Below are 17032 nucleotides of genomic sequence, written 5' to 3' on the forward strand. Positions count from 1 at the left end.
TGGGCTTGAGTCCCCCCAGATTCATTCTTTAGTTTTAAATGCAAATATTTTGGATTTACATTCAACTTTTCATAACATTATGATTGGAGATTGGAGATCCTTATACTACATAAACAATATAATGATCGGTTTTTGCCTGGAAAGTCCCTTTCAAAGTAAGATCACAAGTTACAATGTAATTTCAGATTCCTTTAAACCAGTAATTGGTGTTTTGAAAACTCTTTTGTTTCTACTCAACTAGCCTTGCTCAGATAGAGTGGTATGTATTCTAAAACAACATAAAAAAATGTCTCCCTACAGTCCTTAATTGTGTACCACAAATTATGTCACTAAATCCGCATACTTAAAATAGGACTTGCACCAAATATCAGCAAGAGGAAGACTCAGATATAGCTGTTTTTCCATTTGGAAGAACTATTGTAAATATCTGACACTCCTTTGCCACTCTATGTATTCTACAAGTGCTACAGTTGAACCAAGCGTGTAAACCGCCTGGTGCTCTGTGGTGATGGATAGCGCATTGGAATTCTAGTTGGTTGTAGTTATTTAAAGGTTGTGGGTTTGAGTCCCACCAGAGTCGTTCTTTAGTTTTAAATGCAAATATTTAGGATTTACATACAACTTTTCATAACAATATGATTGGAGATTGGAGATCCTTATACTGCATAAACAATATAATGATCGGTTGTTGACTGGAAAGTCCCTTTCAAAGTAAGATCTCAAGTTACAATGTAAATTCAGATTCCTTTAATCCAGTAATTGGTGTTTTGAAAACACTTTTGTCTCTACTCAACGAGCCTTGCTCAGATTGAGGGGTATGTATTCTAAAACATCATAAAAAAATGTCTCCCTACAGTCCTTAATTGTGTACCTTAAATTATGTCACTAAATCCGCATACTTAAAATAGGAATTGCACCAAATATCAGCAAGAGGAAGACTCAGATATAGCTGTTTTTCCATTTGGGAGAACTATTGTAAATATCTGACACTCCTTTGCCACGCTATGTATTCTACAAGTGCTACAGTTGAACCAAGCGCTAGAACCGAAAGGGGCTTTGTGGCGCAATGGATAGCGCATTGGACTTCTAGTTGGTTGTAGTTATTCAAAGGTTGTGGGTTCAAGTCCCCCCAAAGTCATTCTTTTGTTTTAAATGCAAATATTTAGGAATTACATTCAAGTTTTCATAACAATATGATTGGAGATTGGACATCCTTATACTACATAAACAATATAATGATCGGTTTTTGACTGGAATGTCCCTTTCAAAGTTAGATCACAAGTTACAATGTAATTTCAGATTCCTTTAAACCAGTAATTGGTGTTTTGAAAACACTTTTCTCTCTGCTCAACTAGCCTTGCTCAGATTGAGGGGTATGTATTCTAAAACATCATAAAAAAATGTCTCCCTACAGTCCTTAATAGTGTACCACAAAATGTCAATAAATCAGCATACTTAAAATAGGACTTGCACCAAATATCAGCAAGAGGAAGACTCAGATATAGCTGTTTTTGCAATTGGGAGAACTATTGTAAATATCTGACACTCCTTTGCCACTCTATGTATTCTACAAGTGCTACAGTTGAACCAAGCACGTAAACCGCCTTGGGCTCTGTGGCGATGGATAGCGCATTGGACTTCTAGTTGGTTGTAGTTATTCAAAGGTTGTGGGTTTGAGTGCCACCAGAGTCGTTATTTAGTTTTAAATGCAAATATTTAGGATTTACATACAACTTTTCATAACAATATGATTGGAGATTGGAGATCCTTATACTATATAAAGAATATAATGATCGGTTGTTGACTGGAAAGTCCCTTTCAAAGTAAGAACACAAGTTACAATGTAATTTCAGATTCCTTTAAACCAGTAATTGGTGTTTTGAAAACACTTTTGTTTCTACTCAACTAGCCTTGCTCAGATAGAGTGGTATGTATTCTAAAACAACATAAAAAAATGTCTCCCTACAGTCCTTAATTGTGTACCACAAATTATGTCACTAAATCCGCATACATAAAATAGGACTTGCACCAAATATCAGCAAGAGGAAGACTCAGATATAGCTGTTTTTCCATTTGGAAGAACTATTGTAAATATCTGACACTCCTTTGCCACTCTATGTATTCTACAAGTGCTACAGTCGAACCAAGAGCTTAAACTGCCAGGGGCTCTGTGGCCCAATGGATAGCGCATTGGTCGTCTAGTTGGTTGTAATTATTCAAAGGTTGTGGGTTCGAGTCCCACCTTAGTCATTCTTTAGTTTTAAATGCAAATATTTAGGATTTACATTCAAATTTTCATAACAATATGATTGGTGATAGGAGATCCTTATACTACATAAACAATATAATGATCGGTTGTTGACTGGAAAGTCCCTTTCGAAGTTAGATCACAAGTTACAATGTAATTTCAGATTCCTTTAAACCAGTAATTGGTGTTTTGAAAAATTACATTGTATCCGCATACTTAAAATAGGACCTGCACAAAATATCAGCAAGACGAAGACTCAGATATAGCTGTTTTTGCATTTGGGAGAACTATTGTAAATATCTGACACTCCTTTGCCACTCTATGTATTCTACAAGTGCTACAGTTGAACCAAGCGTGTAAACCGCCTGGGGCTCTGTGGTGATGGATAGCGCATTGGAATTCTAGTTGGTTGTAGTTATTTAAAGGTTGTGGGTTTGAGTCCCACCAGAGTCATTCTTTAGTTTTAAATGCAAATATTTAGGATTTACATACAACTTTTCATAACAATATGATTGGAGATCCTTATACTGCATAAACAATATAATGATCGGTTGTAGACTGGAAAGTCCCTTTCAAAGTAAGATCTCAAGTTACAATGTAAATTCAGATTCCTTTAATCCAGTAATTGGTGTTTTGAAAACACTTTTGTCTCTACTCAACTAGCCTTGCTCAGATTGAGGGGTATGTATTCTAAAACATCATAAAAAAATGTCTCCCTACAGTCCTTAATTGTGTACAACAAATTATGTCACTAAATCAGCATACTTAAAAAAAGGAATTGCACCAAATATCAGCAAGAGGAAGACTCAGATATAGCTGTTTTTCCATTTGGGAGAACTATTGTAAATATCTGACACTCCTTTGCCACGCTATGTATTCTACAAGTGCTACAGTCGAACCAAGCGCTAGAACCGAAAGGGGCTCTGTGGTGCAATGGATAGCACATTGGAATTCTAGTTGGTTGTAGTTATTCAAAGGTTGTGGGTTCGCGACCCCCCAGAGTCTTTCTTTTGTTTTAAATGCAAATATTTAGGAATTACATTCAAGTTTTCATAACAATATGATTTGAGATTGGACATCCTTATACTACATAAACAATATAATGATCGGTTTTTGACTGGAAAGTCCCTTTCAAAGTAAGATCACAAGTTACAATGTAATTTCAGATTCCTTTAAACCAGTAACTGGTGTTTTGAAAACACTTTTCTCTCTGCTCAACTAGCCTTGCTCAGATTGAGGGGTATGTATTCTAAAACATCATAAAAAACTGTCTCCCTACAGTCCTTAATTGTGTACCACAAATTATGTCAATAAATCTGCATACTTAAAATAAGACTTGCACCAAATATCAGCAAGAGGAAGACTCAGATATAGCTGTTTTTGCATTTGGGAGAACTATTGTAAATATCTGACACTCCTTTGCCACTCTATGTATTCTACAAGTGCTATAGTTGAACCAAGTGCGTAAACCGCCTGGGGCTCTGTGGCGATGGATAGCGCATTGGACTTCTAGTTGGTTGTACTTATTCAAAGGTTGTGGGTTTGAGTCCCACCAGAGTCGTTCTTTAGTTTTAAATGCAAATATTTAGGATTCACATACAACTTTTCATAGCAATATGATTGGAGATTGGAGATCCTTATACTACATAAACAATATAATGATCGGTTGTTGACTGGAAAGTCCCTTTCAAAGTAAGATCACAAGTTACAATGTAATTTCAGATTACTTTAAACCAGTAATTGGTGTTTTGAAAACACTTTTGTCTCTACTCAACTCGCCTTGCTCAGATTGAGGGGTTTGTATTCTAAAACATCATAAAAAAATGTCTCCCTACAGTCCTTAATTGTGTACCACAAATTATGTCACGAAATCCGCACACTTAAAATAGGACTTGCACCAAATATCAGCAAGACGAAGACTCAGATATAGCTATTTTTGCATTTGGGAGAACTATTGTAAATTTCTAACACTCCTTTGCCACTCGATGTATTCTACAAGTGCTACAGTCGAACCAAGCACTAAAACAGCCCGGGTCTTTGTGGCACAATGGATAGTGCATTAGACTTCTAGTTGGTTGTAGTTATTCAAAGGTTGTGGGTTCAAGTCCCACCATAGTCATTCTTTAGTTTTAAATGCAAATATGTAAGATTTAAATTCAACTTTTCATAACAATATGATTGGAGATTGGACATCCTTATACTACATAACCAATATAATGATCGGTTATTGACTGGAAAGTCCCTTTCAAAGTTAGATAACAAGTTACAATGCAATTTCAGATTCCTTTAAACCAGTAATTGGTGTTTTGAAAACACTTTTGTCTCTATTCAACTAGCCTTGCTCAGATTGAGGGGTATGTAATCTAAAACATCATAAAAAAATGTCTCCCTACAGTCCTTAATTGTGTACCACAAATTATGTCACTAAATCCGCATACTTAAAATACGACTTGCACCAAATATCAGCAAGGAGAAGATTCAGATATAGCTGTTTTTGCATTTGTGAGAACAATTGTAAATATCTGACACTCCTTTGCCACTCTATGTATTCTACAAGTGCTACAGTCGAACCAAGCACTAAAACTGCCAGGGGCGCTGTGGCGCAATAGATAGCTTGTTAGACTTCTAGTTGGTTGTAATTATTCAAAGGTTGTGGGCTTGAGTCCCCCCAGATTCATTCTTTGGTTTTAAATGCAAATATTTAGGATTTACATTCAACTTTTCATAACAATATGATTGGAGATTGGAGATCCTTATACTACATAAAGAATATAATGATCGGTTTTTGACTGGAAAGTCCCTTTCAATGTAAGATCACAAGTTACAATGTAATTTCAGATTCCTTTAAACCAGTAATTGGTGTTTTGAAAACACTTTTGTTTCTACTCAACTAGCCTTGCTCAGATAGAGTGGTATGTATTCTAAAACAACATAAAAAAATGTCTCCCTACAGTCCTTAATTGTGTACCACAAATTATGTCACTAAATCCGCATACTTAAAATAGGACTTGCACCAAATATCAGCAAGAGGAAGACTCAGATATAGCTGTTTTTCCATTTGGAAGAACTATTGTAAATATCTGACACTCCTTTGCCACTCTATGTATTCTACAAGTGCTACAGTCGAACCAAGAGCTTAAACTGCCAGGGGCTCTGTGGCCCAATGGATAGCGCATTGGTCGTCTAGTTGGTTGTAGTTATTTAAAGGTTGTGGGTTCGAGTCCCACCTTAGTCGTTCTTTAGTTTTAAATGCAAATATTTAGGATTTACATTCAACTTTTCATAACAATATGATTGGAGATAGGAGATCCTTATACTACATAAACAATATAATGATCGGTTGTTGACTGGAAAGTCCCTTTCGAAGTTAGATCACAAGTTACAATGTAATTTCAGATTCCTTTAAACCAGTAATTGGTGTTTTGAAAAATTAAATTGTATCCGCATACTTAAAATAGGACCTGCACCAAATATCAGCAAGAGGAAGACTCAGATATAGCTGTTTTTGCATTTGGGAGAACTATTGTAAATATCTGACACTCCTTTGCCACTCTATGTATTCTACAAGTGCTACAGTTGAACCAAGCGTGTAAACCGCCTGGGGCTCTGTGGTGATGGATAGCGCATTGGAATTCTAGTTGGTTGTAGTTATTTAAAGGTTGGGGGTTTGAGTCCCACCAGAGTCGTTCTTTAGTTTTAATTGCAAATATTTAGGATTTACATACAACTTTTCATAACAATATGATTGGAGATCCTTATACTGCATAAACAATATAATGATCGGTTGTTGACTGGAAAGTCCCTTTCAAAGTAAGATCTCAAGTTACAATGTAAATTCAGATTCCTTTAATCCAGTAATTGGTGTTTTGAAAACACTTTTGTCTCTACTCAACTAGCCTTGCTCAGATTGAGGGGTATGTATTCTAAAACATCATAAAAAAATGTCCCCCTACAGTCCTTAATTGTGTACCACAAATTATGTCACTAAATCCGCATACTTAAAATAGGAATTGCACCAAATATCAGCAAGAGGAAGACTCAGATATAGCTGTTTTTCCATTTGGGAGAACTATTGTAAATATCTGACACTCCTTTGCCACGCTATGTATTCTACAAGTGCTACAGTCGAACCAAGCGCTAGAACCGAAAGGGGCTCTGTGGTGCAATGGATAGCGCATTGGAATTCTAGTTGGTTGTAGTTATTCAAAGGTTGTGGGTTCGAGTCCCCCCAGAGTCTTTCTTTTGTTTTAAATGCAAATATTTAGGAATTACATTCAAGTTTTCATAACAATATGATTTGAGATTGGACATCCTTATACTACATAAACAATATAATGATCGGTTTTTGACTGGAATGTCCCTTTCAAAGTTAGATCACAAGTTACAATGTAATTTCAGATTCCTTTAAACCAGTAATTGGTGTTTTGAAAACACTTTTCTCTCTGCTCAACTAGCCTTGCTCAGATTGAGGGGTATGTATTCTAAAACATCATAAAAAAATGTCTCCCTACAGTCCTTAATTGTGTACCACAAATTATGTCACTAAATCCGCATACTTAAAATAGGACTTGCACCAAATATCAGCAAGAGGAAGACTCAGATATAGCTGTTTTTCCATTTGGGAGAACTATTGTAAATTTCTGACACTCCTTTGCCACGCTATGTATTCTACAAGTGCTACAGTCGAACCAAGCGATAAAACAGCCAGGGGCTCTGTGGTGCAATGGATAGCACATTGGACTTCTAGTTGGTTGTAGTTATTCAAAGGTTGTAGGTTCGAGTCCCACCAGAGTCATTCTTTAGTTTTAAATGCAAATATTTAGGATTTACATTCAACTTTTCATAACAATATGATTGGAGATTGGAGTTCCTTATACTACATAAACAATATAATGATCGGTTTTTGACTGGAAAGTCCCTTTCAAAGTTAGATCACAAGTTACAATGTAATTTCAGATTCCTTTAAACCAGTAATTGGTGTTTTGAAAACACTTTTCTCTCTGCTCAACTAGCCTTGCTCAGATTGAGGGGTAGGTATTCTAAAACATCATAAAAAACTGTCTCCCTACAGTCCCTAATTGTGTACCACAAATTATGTCAATAAATCTGCATACTTAAAATAGGACTTGCACCAAATATCAGCAAGAGGAAGACTCAGATATAGCTGTTTTTGCATTTGGGAGAACTATTGTAAATATCTGACACTCCTTTGCCACTCTATGTATTCTACAAGTGCGACAGTCGAACCAAGCGCTTAAACTGCCAGGGACACTGTGGCGCAATAGATAGCTTGTTAGACTTTTAGTTGGTTGTAATTATTCAAAGGTTGTGGGCTTGAGTCCCCCCAGATTCATTCTTTAGTTTTAAATGCAAATATTTTGGATTTACATTCAACTTTTCATAACATTATGATTGGAGATTGGAGATCCTTATACTACATAAACAATATAATGATCGGTTTTTGCCTGGAAAGTCCCTTTCAAAGTAAGATCACAAGTTACAATGTAATTTCAGATTCCTTTAAACCAGTAATTGGTGTTTTGAAAACACTTTTGTTTCTACTCAACTAGCCTTGCTCAGATAGAGTGGTATGTATTCTAAAACAACATAAAAAAATGTCTCCCTACAGTCCTTAATTGTGTACCACAAATTATGTCACTAAATCCGCATACTTAAAATAGGACTTGCACCAAATATCAGCAAGAGGAAGACTCAGATATAGCTGTTTTTCCATTTGGAAGAACTATTGTAAATATCTGACACTCCTTTGCCACTCTATGTATTCTACAACTGCTACAGTCGAACCAAGAGATTAAACTGCCAAGGGCTCTGTGGCCCAATGGATAGCGCATTGGTCGTCTAGTTGGTTGTAGTTATTCAAAGGTTGTGGGTTCGAGTCCCACCTTAGTCGTTCTTTAGTTTTAAATGCAAATATTTAGGATTTACATTCAACTTTTCATAACAATATGATTGGAGATAGGAGATCCTTATACTACATAAACAATATAATGATCGGTTGTTGACTGGAAAGTCCCTTTCGAAGTTAGATCACAAGTTACAATGTAATTTCAGATTCCTTTAAACCAGTAATTGGTGTTTTGAAAAATTAAATTGTATCCGCATACTTAAAATAGGACTTGCACCAAATATCAGCAAGAGGAAGACTCAGATATAGCTGTTTTTGCATTTGGGAGAACTATTGTAAATATCTGACACTCCTTTGCCACTCTATGTGTTCTACAAGTGCTACAGTTGAACCAAGCGTGTAAACCGCCTGGTGCTCTGTGGTGATGGATAGCGCATTGGAATTCTAGTTGGTTGTAGTTATTTAAAGGTTGTGGGTTTGAGTCCCACCAGAGTCGTTCTTTAGTTTTAAATGCAAATATTTAGGATTTACATACAACTTTTCATAACAATATGATTGGAGATTGGAGTTCCTTATGCTACATAAACAATATAATGATCGGTTTTTGACTGGAAAGTCCCTTTCAAAGTTAGATCACAAGTTACAATGTAATTTCAGATTCCTTTAAACCAGTAATTGGTGTTTTGAAAACACTTTTCTCTCTGCTCAACTAGCCTTGCTCAGATTGAGGGGTAGGTATTCTAAAACATCATAAAAAACTGTCTCCCTACAGTCCCTAATTGTGTACCACAAATTATGTCAATAAATCTGCATACTTAAAATAGGACTTGCACCAAATATCAGCAAGAGGAAGACTCAGATATAGCTGTTTTTGCATTTGGGAGAACTATTGTAAATATCTGACACTCCTTTGCCACTCTATGTATTCTACAAGTGCGACAGTCGAACCAAGCGCTTAAACTGCCAGGGACACTGTGGCGCAATAGATAGCTTGTTAGACTTCTAGTTGGTTGTAATTATTCAAAGGTTGTGGGCTTGAGTCCCCCCAGATTCATTCTTTAGTTTTAAATGCAAATATTTTGGATTTACATTCAACTTTTCATAACATTATGATTGGAGATTGGAGATCCTTATACTACATAAACAATATAATGATCGGTTTTTGCCTGGAAAGTCCCTTTCAAAGTAAGATCACAAGTTACAATGTAATTTCAGATTCCTTTAAACCAGTAATTGGTGTTTTGAAAACTCTTTTGTTTCTACTCAACTAGCCTTGCTCAGATAGAGTGGTATGTATTCTAAAACAACATAAAAAAATGTCTCCCTACAGTCCTTAATTGTGTACCACAAATTATGTCACTAAATCCGCATACTTAAAATAGGACTTGCACCAAATATCAGCAAGAGGAAGACTCAGATATAGCTGTTTTTCCATTTGGAAGAACTATTGTAAATATCTGACACTCCTTTGCCACTCTATGTATTCTACAAGTGCTACAGTTGAACCAAGCGTGTAAACCGCCTGGTGCTCTGTGGTGATGGATAGCGCATTGGAATTCTAGTTGGTTGTAGTTATTTAAAGGTTGTGGGTTTGAGTCCCACCAGAGTCGTTCTTTAGTTTTAAATGCAAATATTTAGGATTTACATACAACTTTTCATAACAATATGATTGGAGATTGGAGATCCTTATACTGCATAAACAATATAATGATCGGTTGTTGACTGGAAAGTCCCTTTCAAAGTAAGATCTCAAGTTACAATGTAAATTCAGATTCCTTTAATCCAGTAATTGGTGTTTTGAAAACACTTTTGTCTCTACTCAACGAGCCTTGCTCAGATTGAGGGGTATGTATTCTAAAACATCATAAAAAAATGTCTCCCTACAGTCCTTAATTGTGTACCTTAAATTATGTCACTAAATCCGCATACTTAAAATAGGAATTGCACCAAATATCAGCAAGAGGAAGACTCAGATATAGCTGTTTTTCCATTTGGGAGAACTATTGTAAATATCTGACACTCCTTTGCCACGCTATGTATTCTACAAGTGCTACAGTCGAACCAAGCGCTAGAACCAAAAGGGGCTCTATGGCGAAATGGATAGCGAATTGGACTTCTAGTTGGTTGTAGTTATTCAAAGGTTGTAGGTTCGAGTCCCACCAGAGTCATTCTTTAGTTTTAAATGCAAATATTTAGGATTTACATTCAACTTTTCATAACAATATGATTGGAGATTGGAGTTCCTTATACTACATAAACAATATAATGATCGGTTTTTGACTGGAAAGTCCCTTTCAAAGTTAGATCACAAGTTACAATGTAATTTCAGATTCCTTTAAACCAGTAATTGGTGTTTTGAAAACACTTTTCTCTCTGCTCAACTAGCCTTGCTCAGATTGAGGGGTAGGTATTCTAAAACATCATAAAAAACTGTCTCCCTACAGTCCCTAATTGTGTACCACAAATTATGTCAATAAATCTGCATACTTAAAATAGGACTTGCACCAAATATCAGCAAGAGGAAGACTCAGATATAGCTGTTTTTGCATTTGGGAGAACTATTGTAAATATCTGACACTCCTTTGCCACTCTATGTATTCTACAAGTGCGACAGTCGAACCAAGCGCTTAAACTGCCAGGGACACTGTGGCGCAATAGATAGCTTGTTAGACTTTTAGTTGGTTGTAATTATTCAAAGGTTGTGGGCTTGAGTCCCCCCAGATTCATTCTTTAGTTTTAAATGCAAATATTTTGGATTTACATTCAACTTTTCATAACATTATGATTGGAGATTGGAGATCCTTATACTACATAAACAATATAATGATCGGTTTTTGCCTGGAAAGTCCCTTTCAAAGTAAGATCACAAGTTACAATGTAATTTCAGATTCCTTTAAACCAGTAATTGGTGTTTTGAAAACACTTTTGTTTCTACTCAACTAGCCTTGCTCAGATAGAGTGGTATGTATTCTAAAACAACATAAAAAAATGTCTCCCTACAGTCCTTAATTGTGTACCACAAATTATGTCACTAAATCCGCATACTTAAAATAGGACTTGCACCAAATATCAGCAAGAGGAAGACTCAGATATAGCTGTTTTTCCATTTGGAAGAACTATTGTAAATATCTGACACTCCTTTGCCACTCTATGTATTCTACAACTGCTACAGTCGAACCAAGAGATTAAACTGCCAAGGGCTCTGTGGCCCAATGGATAGCGCATTGGTCGTCTAGTTGGTTGTAGTTATTCAAAGGTTGTGGGTTCGAGTCCCACCTTAGTCGTTCTTTAGTTTTAAATGCAAATATTTAGGATTTACATTCAACTTTTCATAACAATATGATTGGAGATAGGAGATCCTTATACTACATAAACAATATAATGATCGGTTGTTGACTGGAAAGTCCCTTTCGAAGTTAGATCACAAGTTACAATGTAATTTCAGATTCCTTTAAACCAGTAATTGGTGTTTTGAAAAATTAAATTGTATCCGCATACTTAAAATAGGACTTGCACCAAATATCAGCAAGAGGAAGACTCAGATATAGCTGTTTTTGCATTTGGGAGAACTATTGTAAATATCTGACACTCCTTTGCCACTCTATGTGTTCTACAAGTGCTACAGTTGAACCAAGCGTGTAAACCGCCTGGTGCTCTGTGGTGATGGATAGCGCATTGGAATTCTAGTTGGTTGTAGTTATTTAAAGGTTGTGGGTTTGAGTCCCACCAGAGTCGTTCTTTAGTTTTAAATGCAAATATTTAGGATTTACATACAACTTTTCATAACAATATGATTGGAGATTGGAGTTCCTTATGCTACATAAACAATATAATGATCGGTTTTTGACTGGAAAGTCCCTTTCAAAGTTAGATCACAAGTTACAATGTAATTTCAGATTCCTTTAAACCAGTAATTGGTGTTTTGAAAACACTTTTCTCTCTGCTCAACTAGCCTTGCTCAGATTGAGGGGTAGGTATTCTAAAACATCATAAAAAACTGTCTCCCTACAGTCCCTAATTGTGTACCACAAATTATGTCAATAAATCTGCATACTTAAAATAGGACTTGCACCAAATATCAGCAAGAGGAAGACTCAGATATAGCTGTTTTTGCATTTGGGAGAACTATTGTAAATATCTGACACTCCTTTGCCACTCTATGTATTCTACAAGTGCGACAGTCGAACCAAGCGCTTAAACTGCCAGGGACACTGTGGCGCAATAGATAGCTTGTTAGACTTCTAGTTGGTTGTAATTATTCAAAGGTTGTGGGCTTGAGTCCCCCCAGATTCATTCTTTAGTTTTAAATGCAAATATTTTGGATTTACATTCAACTTTTCATAACATTATGATTGGAGATTGGAGATCCTTATACTACATAAACAATATAATGATCGGTTTTTGCCTGGAAAGTCCCTTTCAAAGTAAGATCACAAGTTACAATGTAATTTCAGATTCCTTTAAACCAGTAATTGGTGTTTTGAAAACTCTTTTGTTTCTACTCAACTAGCCTTGCTCAGATAGAGTGGTATGTATTCTAAAACAACATAAAAAAATGTCTCCCTACAGTCCTTAATTGTGTACCACAAATTATGTCACTAAATCCGCATACTTAAAATAGGACTTGCACCAAATATCAGCAAGAGGAAGACTCAGATATAGCTGTTTTTCCATTTGGAAGAACTATTGTAAATATCTGACACTCCTTTGCCACTCTATGTATTCTACAAGTGCTACAGTTGAACCAAGCGTGTAAACCGCCTGGTGCTCTGTGGTGATGGATAGCGCATTGGAATTCTAGTTGGTTGTAGTTATTTAAAGGTTGTGGGTTTGAGTCCCACCAGAGTCGTTCTTTAGTTTTAAATGCAAATATTTAGGATTTACATACAACTTTTCATAACAATATGATTGGAGATTGGAGATCCTTATACTGCATAAACAATATAATGATCGGTTGTTGACTGGAAAGTCCCTTTCAAAGTAAGATCTCAAGTTACAATGTAAATTCAGATTCCTTTAATCCAGTAATTGGTGTTTTGAAAACACTTTTGTCTCTACTCAACGAGCCTTGCTCAGATTGAGGGGTATGTATTCTAAAACATCATAAAAAAATGTCTCCCTACAGTCCTTAATTGTGTACCTTAAATTATGTCACTAAATCCGCATACTTAAAATAGGAATTGCACCAAATATCAGCAAGAGGAAGACTCAGATATAGCTGTTTTTCCATTTGGGAGAACTATTGTAAATATCTGACACTCCTTTGCCACGCTATGTATTCTACAAGTGCTACAGTTGAACCAAGCGCTAGAACCGAAAGGGGCTTTGTGGCGCAATGGATAGCGCATTGGACTTCTAGTTGGTTGTAGTTATTCAAAGGTTGTGGGTTCAAGTCCCCCCAAAGTCATTCTTTTGTTTTAAATGCAAATATTTAGGAATTACATTCAAGTTTTCATAACAATATGATTGGAGATTGGACATCCTTATACTACATAAACAATATAATGATCGGTTTTTGACTGGAATGTCCCTTTCAAAGTTAGATCACAAGTTACAATGTAATTTCAGATTCCTTTAAACCAGTAATTGGTGTTTTGAAAACACTTTTCTCTCTGCTCAACTAGCCTTGCTCAGATTGAGGGGTATGTATTCTAAAACATCATAAAAAAATGTCTCCCTACAGTCCTTAATAGTGTACCACAAAATGTCAATAAATCAGCATACTTAAAATAGGACTTGCACCAAATATCAGCAAGAGGAAGACTCAGATATAGCTGTTTTTGCAATTGGGAGAACTATTGTAAATATCTGACACTCCTTTGCCACTCTATGTATTCTACAAGTGCTACAGTTGAACCAAGCACGTAAACCGCCTTGGGCTCTGTGGCGATGGATAGCGCATTGGACTTCTAGTTGGTTGTAGTTATTCAAAGGTTGTGGGTTTGAGTGCCACCAGAGTCGTTATTTAGTTTTAAATGCAAATATTTAGGATTTACATACAACTTTTCATAACAATATGATTGGAGATTGGAGATCCTTATACTATATAAAGAATATAATGATCGGTTGTTGACTGGAAAGTCCCTTTCAAAGTAAGAACACAAGTTACAATGTAAATTCAGATTCCTTTAAACCAGTAATTGCAGTTTTCAAAACACTTTTGTCTCTACTCAACTAGCCTTGCTCAGATTGAGGGGTATGTATTCTAAAACATCATAAAAAAATGTCTCCCTACAGTCCTTAATTGTGTACCACAAATTATGTCACTAAATCCGCATACTTAAAATAGGACTTGCACCAAATATCAGCAAGAGGACGACTCAGATATAGCTGTTTTTCCATTTGGGAGAACTATTATAAATATCTGACACTCCTTTGCCATGCTATGTATTCTACAAGTGCTATAGTCGAACCAAGCGCTAAAACCGCCAGGGCTTCTGTGGCGCAATGGATAGCGCATTGGACTTCTAGTTGGTTGTAGTTATTCAATGGTTGTGGGTTCGAGTCCCACCAGAGTCATTCTTTAGTTTTAAATGCAAATATTTAGGATTTACATTCAACTTTTCATAACAATATGATTGGAGATTGGACATCCTTATACTACATAAACAATATAATGATTGGTTTTTGACTGGAAAGTCCCTTTCAAAGTTAGATCACAAGTTACAATGCAATTTCAGATTCCTTTAAACCAGTAATTGGTGTTTTGAAAACACTTTTGTCTCTATTCAACTAGCCTTGCTCAGATTGAGGGGTATGTAATCTAAAACATCATAAAAAAATGTCTCCCTACAGTCCTTAATTGTGTACCACAAATTATGTCACTAAATCCGCATACTTAAAATACGACTTGCACCAAATATCAGCAAGGAGAAGATTCAGATATAGCTGTTTTTGCATTTGTGAGAACAATTGTAAATATCTGACACTCCTTTGCCACTCTATGTATTCTACAAGTGCTACAGTCGAACCAAGCACTAAAACTGCCAGGGGTGCTGTGGCGCAATAGATAGCTTGTTAGACTTCTAGTTGGTTGTAATTATTCAAAGGTTGTGGGCTTGAGTCCCCCCAGATTCATTCTTTGGTTTTAAATGCAAATATTTAGGATTTACATTCAACTTTTCATAACAATATGATTGGAGATTGGAGATCCTTATACTACATAAAGAATATAATGATCGGTTTTTGACTGGAAAGTCCCTTTCAAAGTAAGATCACAAGTTACAATGTAATTTCAGATTCCTTTAAACCAGTAATTGGTGTTTTGAAAACACTTTTGTTTCTACTCAACTAGCCTTGCTCAGATAGAGTGGTATGTATTCTAAAACAACATAAAAAAATGTCTCCCTACAGTCCTTAATTGTGTACCACAAATTATGTCACTAAATCCGCATACTTAAAATAGGACTTGCACCAAATATCAGCAAGAGGAAGACTCAGATATAGCTGTTTTTCCATTTGGAAGAACTATTGTAAATATCTGACACTCCTTTGCCACTCTATGTATTCTACAAGTGCTACAGTCGAACCAAGAGCTTAAACTGCCAGGGGCTCTGTGGCCCAATGGATAGCGCATTGGTCGTCTAGTTGGTTGTAGTTATTTAAAGGTTGTGGGTTCGAGTCCCACCTTAGTCGTTCTTTAGTTTTAAATGCAAATATTTAGGATTTACATTCAACTTTTCATAACAATATGATTGGAGATAGGAGATCCTTATACTACATAAACAATATAATGATCGGTTGTTGACTGGAAAGTCCCTTTCGAAGTTAGATCACAAGTTACAATGTAATTTCAGATTCCTTTAAACCAGTAATTGGTGTTTTGAAAAATTAAATTGTATCCGCATACTTAAAATAGGACCTGCACCAAATATCAGCAAGAGGAAGACTCAGATATAGCTGTTTTTGCATTTGGGAGAACTATTGTAAATATCTGACACTCCTTTGCCACTCTATGTATTCTACAAGTGCTACAGTTGAACCAAGCGTGTAAACCGCCTGGGGCTCTGTGGTGATGGATAGCGCATTGGAATTCTAGTTGGTTGTAGTTATTTAAAGGTTGGGGGTTTGAGTCCCACCAGAGTCGTTCTTTAGTTTTAATTGCAAATATTTAGGATTTACATACAACTTTTCATAACAATATGATTGGAGATCCTTATACTGCATAAACAATATAATGATCGGTTGTTGACTGGAAAGTCCCTTTCAAAGTAAGATCTCAAGTTACAATGTAAATTCAGATTCCTTTAATCCAGTAATTGGTGTTTTGAAAACACTTTTGTCTCTACTCAACTAGCCTTGCTCAGATTGAGGGGTATGTATTCTAAAACATCATAAAAAAATGTCCCCCTACAGTCCTTAATTGTGTACCACAAATTATGTCACTAAATCCGCATACTTAAAATAGGAATTGCACCAAATATCAGCAAGAGGAAGACTCAGATATAGCTGTTTTTCCATTTGGGAGAACTATTGTAAATATCTGACACTCCTTTGCCACGCTATGTATTCTACAAGTGCTACAGTCGAACCAAGCGCTAGAACCGAAAGGGGCTCTGTGGTGCAATGGATAGCGCATTGGAATTCTAGTTGGTTGTAGTTATTCAAAGGTTGTGGGTTCGAGTCCCCCCAGAGTCTTTCTTTTGTTTTAAATGCAAATATTTAGGAATTACATTCAAGTTTTCATAACAATATGATTTGAGATTGGACATCCTTATACTACATAAACAATATAATGATCGGTTTTTGACTGGAAAGTCCCTTTCAAAGTTAGATCACAAGTTACAATGTAATTTCAGATTCCTTTAAACCAGTAATTGGTGTTTTGAAAACACTTTTCTCTCTGCTCAACTAGCCTTGCTCAGATTGAGGGGTAGGTATTCTAAAACATCATAAAAAACTGTCTCCCTACAGTCCCT

At 36.0% G+C, this 17032-nt stretch overlaps 4 non-coding genes across 4 annotated transcripts; all 4 read left to right on the plus strand.

Annotated features, from left to right (window-relative positions):
* Positions 1-1052: 1052 nt before the first annotated feature.
* On the plus strand, positions 1053-1138 carry TRNAR-UCU (transfer RNA arginine (anticodon UCU)). Its single transcript is given in 2 exon segments — positions 1053-1089; positions 1103-1138. It is a non-coding gene; the product is annotated as a tRNA-Arg (tRNA).
* A 5819-nt stretch (positions 1139-6957) lies between these two features.
* TRNAR-UCU (transfer RNA arginine (anticodon UCU)) lies at positions 6958-7043 on the plus strand. Its single transcript is given in 2 exon segments — positions 6958-6994; positions 7008-7043. It is a non-coding gene; the product is annotated as a tRNA-Arg (tRNA).
* A 6392-nt stretch (positions 7044-13435) lies between these two features.
* On the plus strand, positions 13436-13521 carry TRNAR-UCU (transfer RNA arginine (anticodon UCU)). Its single transcript is given in 2 exon segments — positions 13436-13472; positions 13486-13521. It is a non-coding gene; the product is annotated as a tRNA-Arg (tRNA).
* Positions 13522-14546: 1025 nt separating this feature from the next.
* On the plus strand, positions 14547-14633 carry TRNAR-UCU (transfer RNA arginine (anticodon UCU)). The gene is given in 2 exon segments: positions 14547-14584; positions 14598-14633. It is a non-coding gene; the product is annotated as a tRNA-Arg (tRNA).
* The last annotated feature ends 2399 nt before the right edge of the window (positions 14634-17032 follow it).

This window comes from Taudactylus pleione, unplaced genomic scaffold (assembly GCF_031769625.1).
Source record: "Taudactylus pleione unplaced genomic scaffold, aTauple2 ptg000070l, whole genome shotgun sequence".
Taxonomy (NCBI): domain Eukaryota; kingdom Metazoa; phylum Chordata; class Amphibia; order Anura; family Myobatrachidae; genus Taudactylus; species Taudactylus pleione.